The sequence below is a fragment of the Coturnix japonica genome, chromosome 8 (assembly GCF_001577835.2).
Source record: "Coturnix japonica isolate 7356 chromosome 8, Coturnix japonica 2.1, whole genome shotgun sequence".
Taxonomy (NCBI): domain Eukaryota; kingdom Metazoa; phylum Chordata; class Aves; order Galliformes; family Phasianidae; genus Coturnix; species Coturnix japonica.
This window is the reverse complement of record NC_029523.1, coordinates 4,213,595-4,224,438: the sequence shown is the minus strand read 5'-3', so window position 1 is coordinate 4,224,438 and position 10,844 is coordinate 4,213,595.

The window sequence follows — 10,844 nt, the reverse complement described above, 5'->3', positions numbered from 1 at the left end:
GGGTCAGACAAATTTCTCAGAAGAAGAACTGCGGAACATCTGATGGAACTGTTTATAAACATATAGAAAGAAAAAGGAAATGAGAAGCAACAAGTGTGGGTTTCCAGGAACAAAAGCTAATGTTGTCTTGTGAAGGACAAGAAACTCTTGGGCAGGGAAGTAGCTGTGGGAATTTGTGGTGTCTTTGCTATGAGGTCTGACTCTTTTTTGGTAGCACTGATGATGAAAGATATGTATGAAATCACTGCTGGACCGAAGCAGAGTGAGTTGAGTGATCATTGATGGTTTGGTGATAAAACAGAAGGGCCTGTCCTAAATTCTGCAGTTTCGGAGCTCCAGTTGTTTTGGGCACTGTTGACACTGAGCTGGGCAACACTGATGCTCCTTTGGAGGCAAGGTCCCTCAGGCTTTTTCTGTCTCTTCCCCGTGGTCTTTGCCTCTAATGTAAAAGGCTGGCATCCACTTGGAGCAGAGTACTAGCAGAGCACTGCTGTTGCTGTCATTGGTGCCATCAGGCAGTACAACTTGTGCCCAGTGTGGTGCTGTCCTTCCGTGCGCAGTTCCTTCTTTTCCACCGACAGCTGCCTTTACCTCAAGCATTTTGACTCATGCAGTTTGATGAAGCAGAACAGGAATTAGCAATTGAAGCCTTGCAGTTGTGTAGGAATGTAGCAGAAATACTAAGTCATGGCTTGAAGCAGTGATTGAGCACCTGGAAGGAAGGCAGGGCCAACCCAGGGGAGCTCAGCTGCATGCAATGTACCTGAGTGACCAGAAGGGCTGGAGCCAGGATCCACCCCTTCCCAGACCTCATTTAATGTCTGGCGGTGGAGGTGAAGGCATCTCATGCTGGAGATCCCTAGGTACTTGAGGCCTTCCAAAGGTAAGCAGTTTTTCTTTGTTTCTGCATCCACAGCTGCTGCATTTGGGTTTATTCTCCTTCGTTCTAGCCTAGAATTGTGCCGCTCTGCTATTATTGCTATTCTTTCCATCATATTATTGCATTACAAGGAGGGGGGAAAAACTGAAGTGTAGGAAAGGCAACGTTTTCATCTAGGTCTTGCTGCTCAGCATGTGCTCTATCCAGTATCCTTTAATGCTTCCAGGGATAATTGAACTGAGCCAGTCTTACTTATAAAGGTTAAAGCATTTTGCTCCAGGATCTTGAGTGCTCCTGCTTCAGTGTCTTGCAACCACGTGAACTATTTTTCACCATCTGGTTTTGTTTCCATCTGGTATTTTCATGCTCCTCGCTTACAGCTGCTCTTTGGCTGCTAATGCTCCAGAAATTTCTGCTAACACAGGCATTGGGCCTGGAAGTTGTATGAGTCAGATTGCTTTTTGGCAGTGAATAGAAGAGAAGGAAATTGTGAAAATGCTGTAAAGTCATGAATCAAATTCTGGGCATCCATGTGGAGGCAGGATCTCTATGGGAGGTCATGGAAAGCATACCCAGCCTCACAGGGTGACAAGGCTTTCTACTTTCTACCTTCCAATGGCTTAAGTTTGATCACAGGCAGGCAGAAGGTTCAGAGCCAAGGCAATAGGAATCATAGAATCATTAAGAGTGGAAAATACCTCTAAGGTCATCAAGTCCAGTCATTCAACCACTAATCCCTGTCCCTCTGTGCTGTGTCTCCATGGTTCTTGAATGCCTCTAGGGACAGTGACACCAATACCTCACTTCCAACCACTGTGTTGGAATCTCAGTGAGCAGCAGGCTGAGCGGCATCACCATGGCACCTCTGCAGTTCTACTGCTGCATGTAACTGTTCCCCAGTACTATCACAAGGGCTGTTGCCATCCTCGGGCTAGGAGAAGGTTTTTTTCCAAGAGGATGGTTGCACAAGCCTAATTCTGAGATCTAATTCTGCACTAAGCACAGAAAATCCGGGCAGGATTAAGGCTTCTAATTGGGCCAGTGGGTTTTCCCAACCCTTAGGGACTATGATGTGCCCAGCACAGGCCAGGCAGCATATGGAGCAGTGCTATATGTTTAATGGCAGCATGCAATGGACATGTTGTAATGCTGAGCTCCCAGCGAGCCACAGAGCAGTCTTGGAGCTGGGGGAGGTCAGTGTCCCCTCCCCACGAGCAGTGGCATGTTGCAACAGAGCTGTGGGGTTTTAAGGCCAGCTGTAGGCCTTTATGTGTTTTGTTTGATTGTTTTTGGTTTTGTTTTGTTTTTGCACAGAGATTTCCCAGTGCTGACAGTGACCTTTGCCTGGAGCGTTATCTCTTTCCAGTGAGCCTCTGTGGATTTTGCTACTGCCTCTGAGTGGACTTCACTCACCACGACTTCAACTGAGTGGGCAGGAGCTGAGTGTTCGCTCTGGCACCTCTGAAAGGTTGGGGTGAACTTAGTCATACCAGTTTTCCTTCCTGTTCCTCAGCATGAAATCACACCCATAGCATAGTGTTAGACTGTAAAATAACAGGAGACAAAAGTCAAGCACATCTTTCTTTTGACATCTTTTTAGAGAAGAGAAACAATTGATGCTGATAATAATTAACAATAAAGCTCCCATTAAAGTAGGCTCTTTTGCACAGCTGCTGGGCTCATCCAGCTTTGCTTCCTGCAGGGTTGGAAGCCACAGGGAGGGATGTGCAGCCAATAGTGCTCCATATGCACCCCTGTCTTAGGGCGGGTTAAGGATGTGGCTTCTTTTGCTTCTCTGACTCAGTCTTTATCAGTCTGTTTGCTTCCCCTTATTATTCTTATGGGAGTTTTCTGTTTCCAGAATCGTTTCCCTTGAAAGCTGCAGCTCCTGATTCTTCCTGTGGGTCTCTAAAGTTGCACTAAGCAGTTGGAGGAGCAGAGGACAAGTATTCCTGTCGCTGCTAAATGGCTGAGAACACCCATGTACTGCTACTTCCTGCTTCAAGAGAGGAGTCCATGTGTCCTTTCACAGGTATTTCATTGGGGTCAGTCAGCCTTTTCTAACCAGCATGCATGTAGTACCACTGTATGTGCCTCTCGATCATTATCCGTTAACCATAGGACTTCAGGGACTAAAGACCTGGTGTCAATGGGATTATGTTGATGGCATAACCCCATCTTCCTCGCGTACGTTATGAACTCTATTCCCTTTCTTGTATTCTGGGTATTGTTTTATCGTTTTTTAGCAGCTATCAGATTAAACATCTGCCAGAACTGTTTTCTTCATGAACGCCTCTGAAAGAGCTCTTGACTTTTCCATCCACAAACATTTAGTTACTACTTTTTTTTTTCCCCCCCCATCTGGTCAGCTTAGCTCATAATTTCCCCCCAATTTATATTAGATCTGATAAACTGTCTGGTGCCTGTATTACTGTTTGGGACTGCCCTCTGTTTGCTCCCACTGACCATCATCAGACAGCAGTCACTGCTTTCTGAGCCACTACCACCTTTTAGAACTAAATGACCTTTCCTTGCCCTGAGAAGCACCGCGTGCAGCCTGTCCTGCTGCTGCAGGGCTGTGCTGGGAGTGGGCGCCAACCTTGCTCAGCCTCAGCAGGGCAGCACAACCTGCTCCTTGGTGGCTTTCTCTTTTCTTCTTCATTCCTTTTATTAGTGAAAGCTCCAATTGCCTAGATGCAGCTTGAATGAATGGTTGGCAGGTGCTTTTTTTTACCTGAACAGTATCCCCATAGGTGTGATCTTTCACCTTTGAGACAGATGAAGTCAGAGCATCAAGCTTTCCCCCAAGATTTGCGTTTTGTAAAGCATATCTCAAGCAAACCGCGCGCTCAGTGCGATGTGAACCTTACAACCAGTATTTCTCAGCTGCCATTCACCTCTTGCAGAACAGGCAGATAGAAGCGCCCACGGCCATCGCACGGCCATACATTTTGGTGTGCACGGGGCTCCCCAGATGAGTGCACGCAGCCCCTCTGCACCGCGTGTTTGGAGGGCAGCAAGATAGCAGCTAGAGCCCCAAATGAGTAAGCATGGCCTGAGGTTTTCTCTGTATTACGCACAGCAGCCCTCGTGCTCCGACAGGCTTTAGCAGGGGATGGCATCGTGGCTCCTAGCCCTCGCTCTGGGAGCCCACCTCACGGCTGTCACCCTGCCAGCCCCCAGGCATGTAGGTAGCTGTAACGGGTATGATGCTGCAAGACTCAAGCATGAGCTGGTAAGAGCTGCTAGCTGTGTGCCATGGGTGTTTGCTCTTGATGAATGCTTTGTTTTCTTCCTTAGCTGCCACTTTCAGAGGTCCTTAAGTGGAAAATACAAACAGCTCTGCTAGGTTCAAGGGAGGGTTGTAAAGATACAGGAACACAGCAGGGTGTCAGGGCAGGTTCTGGGAGCTGCAGGGGCAGCTGGGAGGGAGTGGGGCAGTCAGCTGTATTTGCTTACAGGAGTACATCTGGGGAAGCCTGTGCTGAGGTTGCTTTGTGTTGGGGTTTTCCAAATCCAGCAGCCCCAGAGAGATGATGGTGCTGCAGCGCTGGCATTCTAGCAGTGGGACTGAGAGTGCACATATAGCATGAGCATGTATAGATGTAGTATGTGTATATGTGCAGTTCATGTATATGTACACAGCCACACAGCTCAGTACGTGCACAATACCCAATGACTCACAAATGGCCTCATTCTATTCTACTTGCTGATAAATCAGCATGAAAGCCCACAGGCAGAAAAAATATCTATTCAATATAGGTTCCTCCAACTGCTGCTGTGACACACACAGTCTGTGTATTCCTATCCCCTGGCTCCTGCACCACTTACTGCAGTCTGAAGCCGGCCTGGCTTGCTGTGTGCAGCACTTGCACACACCATTGTGCATGCTGCACCCCAGTTCCTCCAGCTGCTGGGGCTCAAGGCTCCCTCCATGTGCTGCTGCTTCCACTTCCTTACGTGCTCTATGCATGGAACAGAGCCCCTCTCCAAGGAGACAGCTATAAAGAGAGCTCAGTCAGAAGACCTGGCACAGCCAGAGCAGCAACCTGGTGCCCTTTTCATCCCTTTTCCCTGTTTTTTCTATGCTTGTTCCTTCCCAGGCTGCACTGGTCCCTCCCTTTCCGCCCTTCTTTGTTCTTCCCACAGACATTCCATGTTAAGCCCTGCACAATCCCCAAGGCTCTTCTTGGAATCCCCTAACAAGTCTGTGTGCCTTTGGGTAATCACGCCTTGTGTTTTCTGGACAGACAAGAGAGCGCTGCGCTCCTTGGGGCAGACACAGGGGCCATGGCGGTGTGTCAGAGTCTGATCCCAGCAGATCCTGTCCTTTCCTGTCCTCTGCTTCTGGACCGTACACTGAGCAATGTACTGAGAATGCTGATTTTTCTATTTCTTTGCAATAGCTGCAGCCTTCAGGATGGGCTCCTGTGCCGGTACTGGATGGGAAGACTGTTGAATATTTTCACTAGGAGGTCACAGGAATGGTGAGTTATAACTCTGGCATTTTGTGGCAAGTTTTTCTTGGTAAATTACCCCCTTGTTGTCCGGTGTTCAGGGATTCTGTGCTTTTTTTAAGTATAAGTGCTATTTTTAGGCATTCTTTTACAGTTCTAATTTTAGTCGCTTTTGCAATGTATTACTCAGATGGCAACAGGGAAGAGTTCAGTCCCCCGAGATGACTTTTCTTTGCCAACACAAACTCTCCCACTTAGGCTGGAAGAGGAGAAGAGCCCACATCATCTTCTTTCATAGCATTTCCTTCTGTTCTTTGCTGCTGCCCAGGGCAGGGAAGGAGCTGTTGTGGCCACAGCCACTGTTCTTGTATTAACAGCTGCCACAGCCACGAGCTGGGATGTGGTTGGGTCAGTGCAAAAACAAAGCTATGTACAACAAGGTGATGCAGAACCCTGCTGGCCTGTGTCTGCTGTGGGTGGGCTGCCTGGCAGGGGTGCTATCCCAGCCAGGAACTAGGAGTTGGTTCATGCCCACTGTGCCAGGCCAATAAGCATGTGGAGTCAGAATCCCACAGAGATGCTTTACTTTGAGCAACCTGGGGTGCCTGCAGCTCAGCACGTGGACACGTTTCCTTTTGAGGTTTGAGGAAGAAAAGCATTTGCATGTGCCTTAACTCTGACCTGGGTCTAGCACTCAGCAATGCCCCTGCGGGGTTTGCCCATAGCCAGGCTGCTTTCTCACCTCCCCAGCTCTTGCCTACAGCTGCACCATCTCCAAATGCTGCCCAGTGGAGCCATCATCACTGCTCCTTGCACTGGCCAGAGGAAGAAAAAACAGCTTCTTCCTTCAGACTGCAGCCTCAGGAGGGAGACCTGGCTGCCCCTTCGTGGGCATGGCCAGGTGCCAGCCCTCCCCTTGCCCTGGCTCCCTCACCTACTCGGGGCAGGAGCATCCTTCTGGGACAGGCACATTTTCCCCTTGGGGCAGTGCCAGTGACAACCACAGTGCAGGATGTCTCGCTTGCTGTCTCCCCATGACTCAACTAGGTCAACCGAAGGCAGGCGGCAGGCAAGCAAGGAGGCAGCCGTAGTGCAAGTGGGGCTTTCTCAGCTCTGATGAACCATGGGCTCTGGTTGATGTGGCGTTTCTTCTGGCCCCGATTTGAAGATGGGAGTGATGGAAAGTCTGGTCACACTTGAGTCTGCTCTTTCACTACATCCCTGTGTAGTGTGGTATTTATGAACCCATTATGAACCTGTGTGCCCGGCAGGCTGGTGCAGAGACAGCATGGTGCAAGGGTCACCTCCCAGCTGTTGTTCCCCTAGGTGGCATGGTGGAGTGTGGAGATGTTGGTTGCTACTGGAAAGTAAAGCCTGTGTTTTTATGGGGCACCCACGCTTGTCTGGCCGTCGTGATGCACCAGCGCTGCTTGGCAGGTGTTCCTTTCCTATGGTAACACTGGAGTGAGTAGGTACATCTTAAACCCATTGTCCCCAAGGCAATGCATCAGGTCAGCAGGAGAGTCAGAAGAGCTCCCTCTCGATCAGCTTTACTTCCCAGTATTTGATACATTTGTGTTGTGGGTTTTTTTACTGCCCTTAAGCTGAAAAACCAGAGATTTTATTGGGGGGAGGGGGGGAAGAAAAATTAATCGGTGGTTGAAAAATGTTTTAAAAAATCCCAGAGAATTTCAGCTGATAATGCAGTGGAGTCATCTGCGTAGTGCAGTCATGTCTCTCCAGCCAGTGATATCATCAATACCACTATGACTTGTGCAGAATATAGGTTGGAAGGAACAGAAGCGCCGGTGTTGGCTGGAAACGTTCAAGTGCGGTGTGTGTCTGCAGGCAGTTGCGTGGCCAACCAGCGGCCTGAGTCCATGGCTCAGAGCTGAACTTAGGTGCCAAAACTCCCCCAGCATCTCGAGAGCTGTGGCACCTCTTGGCACTACTCCTCCAGCCATCATTTTATCCAGCGAATGTGCAGTTTAAGCAAGTTTTGTCATTCCTAACCACATCTCACCTTTGTGGAGCCCTGGCCAAGGAGGGTGAGCTGCCTGCATCTTCTTCCAGTCTCAAATCTAGCCCTAGGCTGCTCGAGATCAGGGTCCCATCCTCAGCTGGATTCTGATTCAGAGATGCAATCTGGCCACATGGCAGGCAGTGAAGTGATGAGGTTGGATTTCAGACTTACAGGCATGTGGAAGCTGCTGGAGGTACCTTTTGTACCTGCAGATGGCTGCAGTAAGGAATCGTGTAAGCTCCCAGGAGAGCAGTGTTGCTTTCTGGTGCTTACCCTTGTGGTTACTCAGCACCGAGTCACATGCGCCAGTTGGTACTGACTCCAAGAGAAAGGAGTTTGTTTGCCTTGGGTTTCCTGTGGGTTCTTGCATTATGAATTCCCTTGAGTTACTGGATCTTGACTTTCTCTGTGACCAGCACTCTCATTTACTGCATGTAAGGTCCAAGAGAGGATAAAGTACAGGAAATGACCACGGGGAGCAGCAGCAATGGGACAGTGATGGCTCTGTTATGCATCAGCCTGACAAGATCAGCTCCAGCCCTCCTCACAGAGGGCAGCCGAGGTGCAGCTGAGGTTAACAGCTCCTTCCCTCAAAGCCCTCGTTCCTGAAAGCACTACTGTGTTCCCGTATAAACTGTAACAGTTTGCATGGAGCTGGCACTCCAGACCATGCCACGTTGCTGTGTTGCAATATTGCTCCTTGTCAGGCTTGCGTGTGAGTTTCTTTCCTTAGCCCTTCACCAAGATTCTACTGCCCCGCTGCAAAGCACATCTCCTCTGTGCAGCTGTCTTTGGGAAAAGGAGCTATTAACCTGTTTTATTCTTATCTTTTAAATGGAAATCCGCAAGCACAGTATCTGTAATGCGCAGCATGGGGGAATGAGATGGTGTTGTGGGTTCAAGCTGTTCTCACCACTAACCTGTCTTTTTTACAGGTCTGTGCCAGCATTAGGGTATGCCACCCTGCTCTTGATATCCCAGCCCTGCCATTGCTGCCAGCTCCGTGCCTGTGATCCCAACAGCTGTGAGTATGGGAAAGGTGACCTTCCCCTGTCATCTGGCCAACAGCCACATCATGTCTTCATCAGCCTTTGGGGGGGTGTTTCCCACCCTGCATATGGCTGGATGCTGGCTGTGTCCTTGGCTGGGGGGCTGCTGCCTTGGGTCTCTGCCCTGTGATGCTCTGAATCACAGAGATGCGTCTGAAACAAAGAGCTCCCATAAATTCTACAGGAAGGCATACGTGAAGATAGAGATCTCCTTTACCCAGATACCACCAACTCCTCGCTGGGACCAGCTAATGAGAAAGCAGAGCTCTTGGGACCAGCAAGACCCCAGACCTGCTCCATGGGTAAGCCCTGAGCCAGGTAGGTGTAGGGTACAGCAGGGATGTGAAGCGATGAGCTTCAGGCTAGTGATCCCAGGAGAGAATTGGACTTGAGATGAGGTACTTCAAAAATAGAAAGCTCATGTCTGAAATGAGCAGAAAAACCACAGATGGGGACAGGGTGAAGATGTGGCTAAACTGCAGAGGAATTCCCCTGATGGAGTGCACCATGGCAGCAGCCTTAGCTGCTGCCTCCACGCCCCACGTGGCCACCATGGAGCCAGGGGGAGGCTTGGGGGGATTTCTGCAGGGACTGGGGCAGCACATGGGGATGCAGTAGCCCCAAGTCACAGCTTCAATACTCCAGACTGTAAATGAGCCAGAATACAGCATGCACCTGCTTCAGCAGTGCAAGGCAGGTGGCACTGTGACCGTGCCCAGATGTGCGTCTGTGCTCTGCTATCTGAAAGGGATCCTTTGTGCTTCTTCCCTCCCTGCTTTCAGTATTGAATGCAGCCACAGCTCTGTGCCTCAGACATGGCAGGAAATGCTCCCACCGTGCCCTGATGAGAGGTCAGCCTGGTCCTCAATTTTAGCCGAGGGCAGCGTGAGGCTGAGGCAATGTTTGCAGAGGGACTGGATGGTTGTGCTGAGAGAACACTGTTATGTGCAGGCTCTGCTGGAGATCCACTGTTCTTTTTCTTCTGCATTTCTCATTGTTGGAAATCATCAAGCAATGAGCCAGCAAAGAGCCGAAACCATTCCATGAGCTGGAGCTTTGCCCAGGCTTAATAAAACAAAAACAAGCAATAAAAGGAGAGCATGCAGTCTCCAGTGGCTGCAGGATCTATGAATAAAGTCTGTGCTTTTGCGTGTTTTTTATTTACCCCTATTGAGTAGGATCACAAGTGGTGTTAAGAGTTTATCTCTGAGACTGGGATGGGCAGAGATGTGGGGCTGCCAGGTGCCCACCTGAGCTGTAACGCCAGCAGAGGCAGCCCTGCAGCCATGCTCTGCCTGTGGCTCTCTGCAGCTCTCAGCCCATCACAGGGCTGAACTGGAGGGCCCTGCAAACTGGGCCAGTATAGCCAAAGCTGAGCCTGAATCCAGCCCTGCAGAGCAATGCGGGAGCCAACATGGGGAGCTTCAGAAAAGGGAAACGTGGTGCTATTCCACAGCACACACAGAAGCACGGCTGTGGTTAAGCACCAGCTCTGAGGTATTGCTCATTTGCATCGGGTGCTACCTCAGCTGCTTTGATGTCCCAGTGAGGTGCTGGTGCCCGGGGTGCAGTTCCTGCAGGACAGTGGAGCCTGGGCTGCCATGCAGGGCACAGGGAGACAGAAAGCAGGGGAGAAGGAGGAGTGTGAGATTGAGTGTGAGCATGGAGAGTGAGTGGGAGACTGGGATACTGTGAGTGGGAGTTTGAGTGCGAGTGAGAGTGTGGAGTGAGTGGGAGACTGGGATAGTGTGAGTGTGCACTGAGTGGGAGAATGGGATACTGGGAGAGTGAGTGTGAGATTGAGTGTGAGTGGGAGACTGGGATAGTGTGAGTGTGGAGTGAGTGGGAGACTGTGATATTCTGAGAGTGAGTGTGAGTTAGAGAAGGAGTGTGAATGTGGGGTGAGTGGGAGACGGATATTGTGAGTATGAGTGTGAGTGGGACACTGGGATATACTGAGAGTGACTTTGAGAATGAGTGTGGAGTGAGTGGGAGACTGGGAAATTCTGAGTGAATATGAGTGGGAGACTGGGAAATTCTAAGTGAGTGTGAGTATGAGTGTGAGTATGAGTGTGAGTGGGAGACTGGGAAATTCTGAGTGAGTGTGAGTATGAGTGTAGGAGTGTGAGTATGAGTGTGCGTGTGAGTGTGAATGTGAGTGTGAGACTGGGAAATTCTAAGCGAGTATGAGTGTGAGTATGAGTGTGAGTGGGAAATTCTGAGTATGAATGTGAGTGTGAGTGTGAGACTGGGAAATTCTAAGTGAGTATGAGTGTGAGTGTGAGTGTATGAGTGTATGAGTGTGAGTGTGAATGTGAGTGGGAGACTGGGAAATTCTAAGTGAGTATGAGTGTGAATATGAGACTGGGAAATTCTGAGTGAGTGTGAGCGTGGAGTGAGTGGGAGACTGGGATATTCTGAGTATGAGTCTGAAT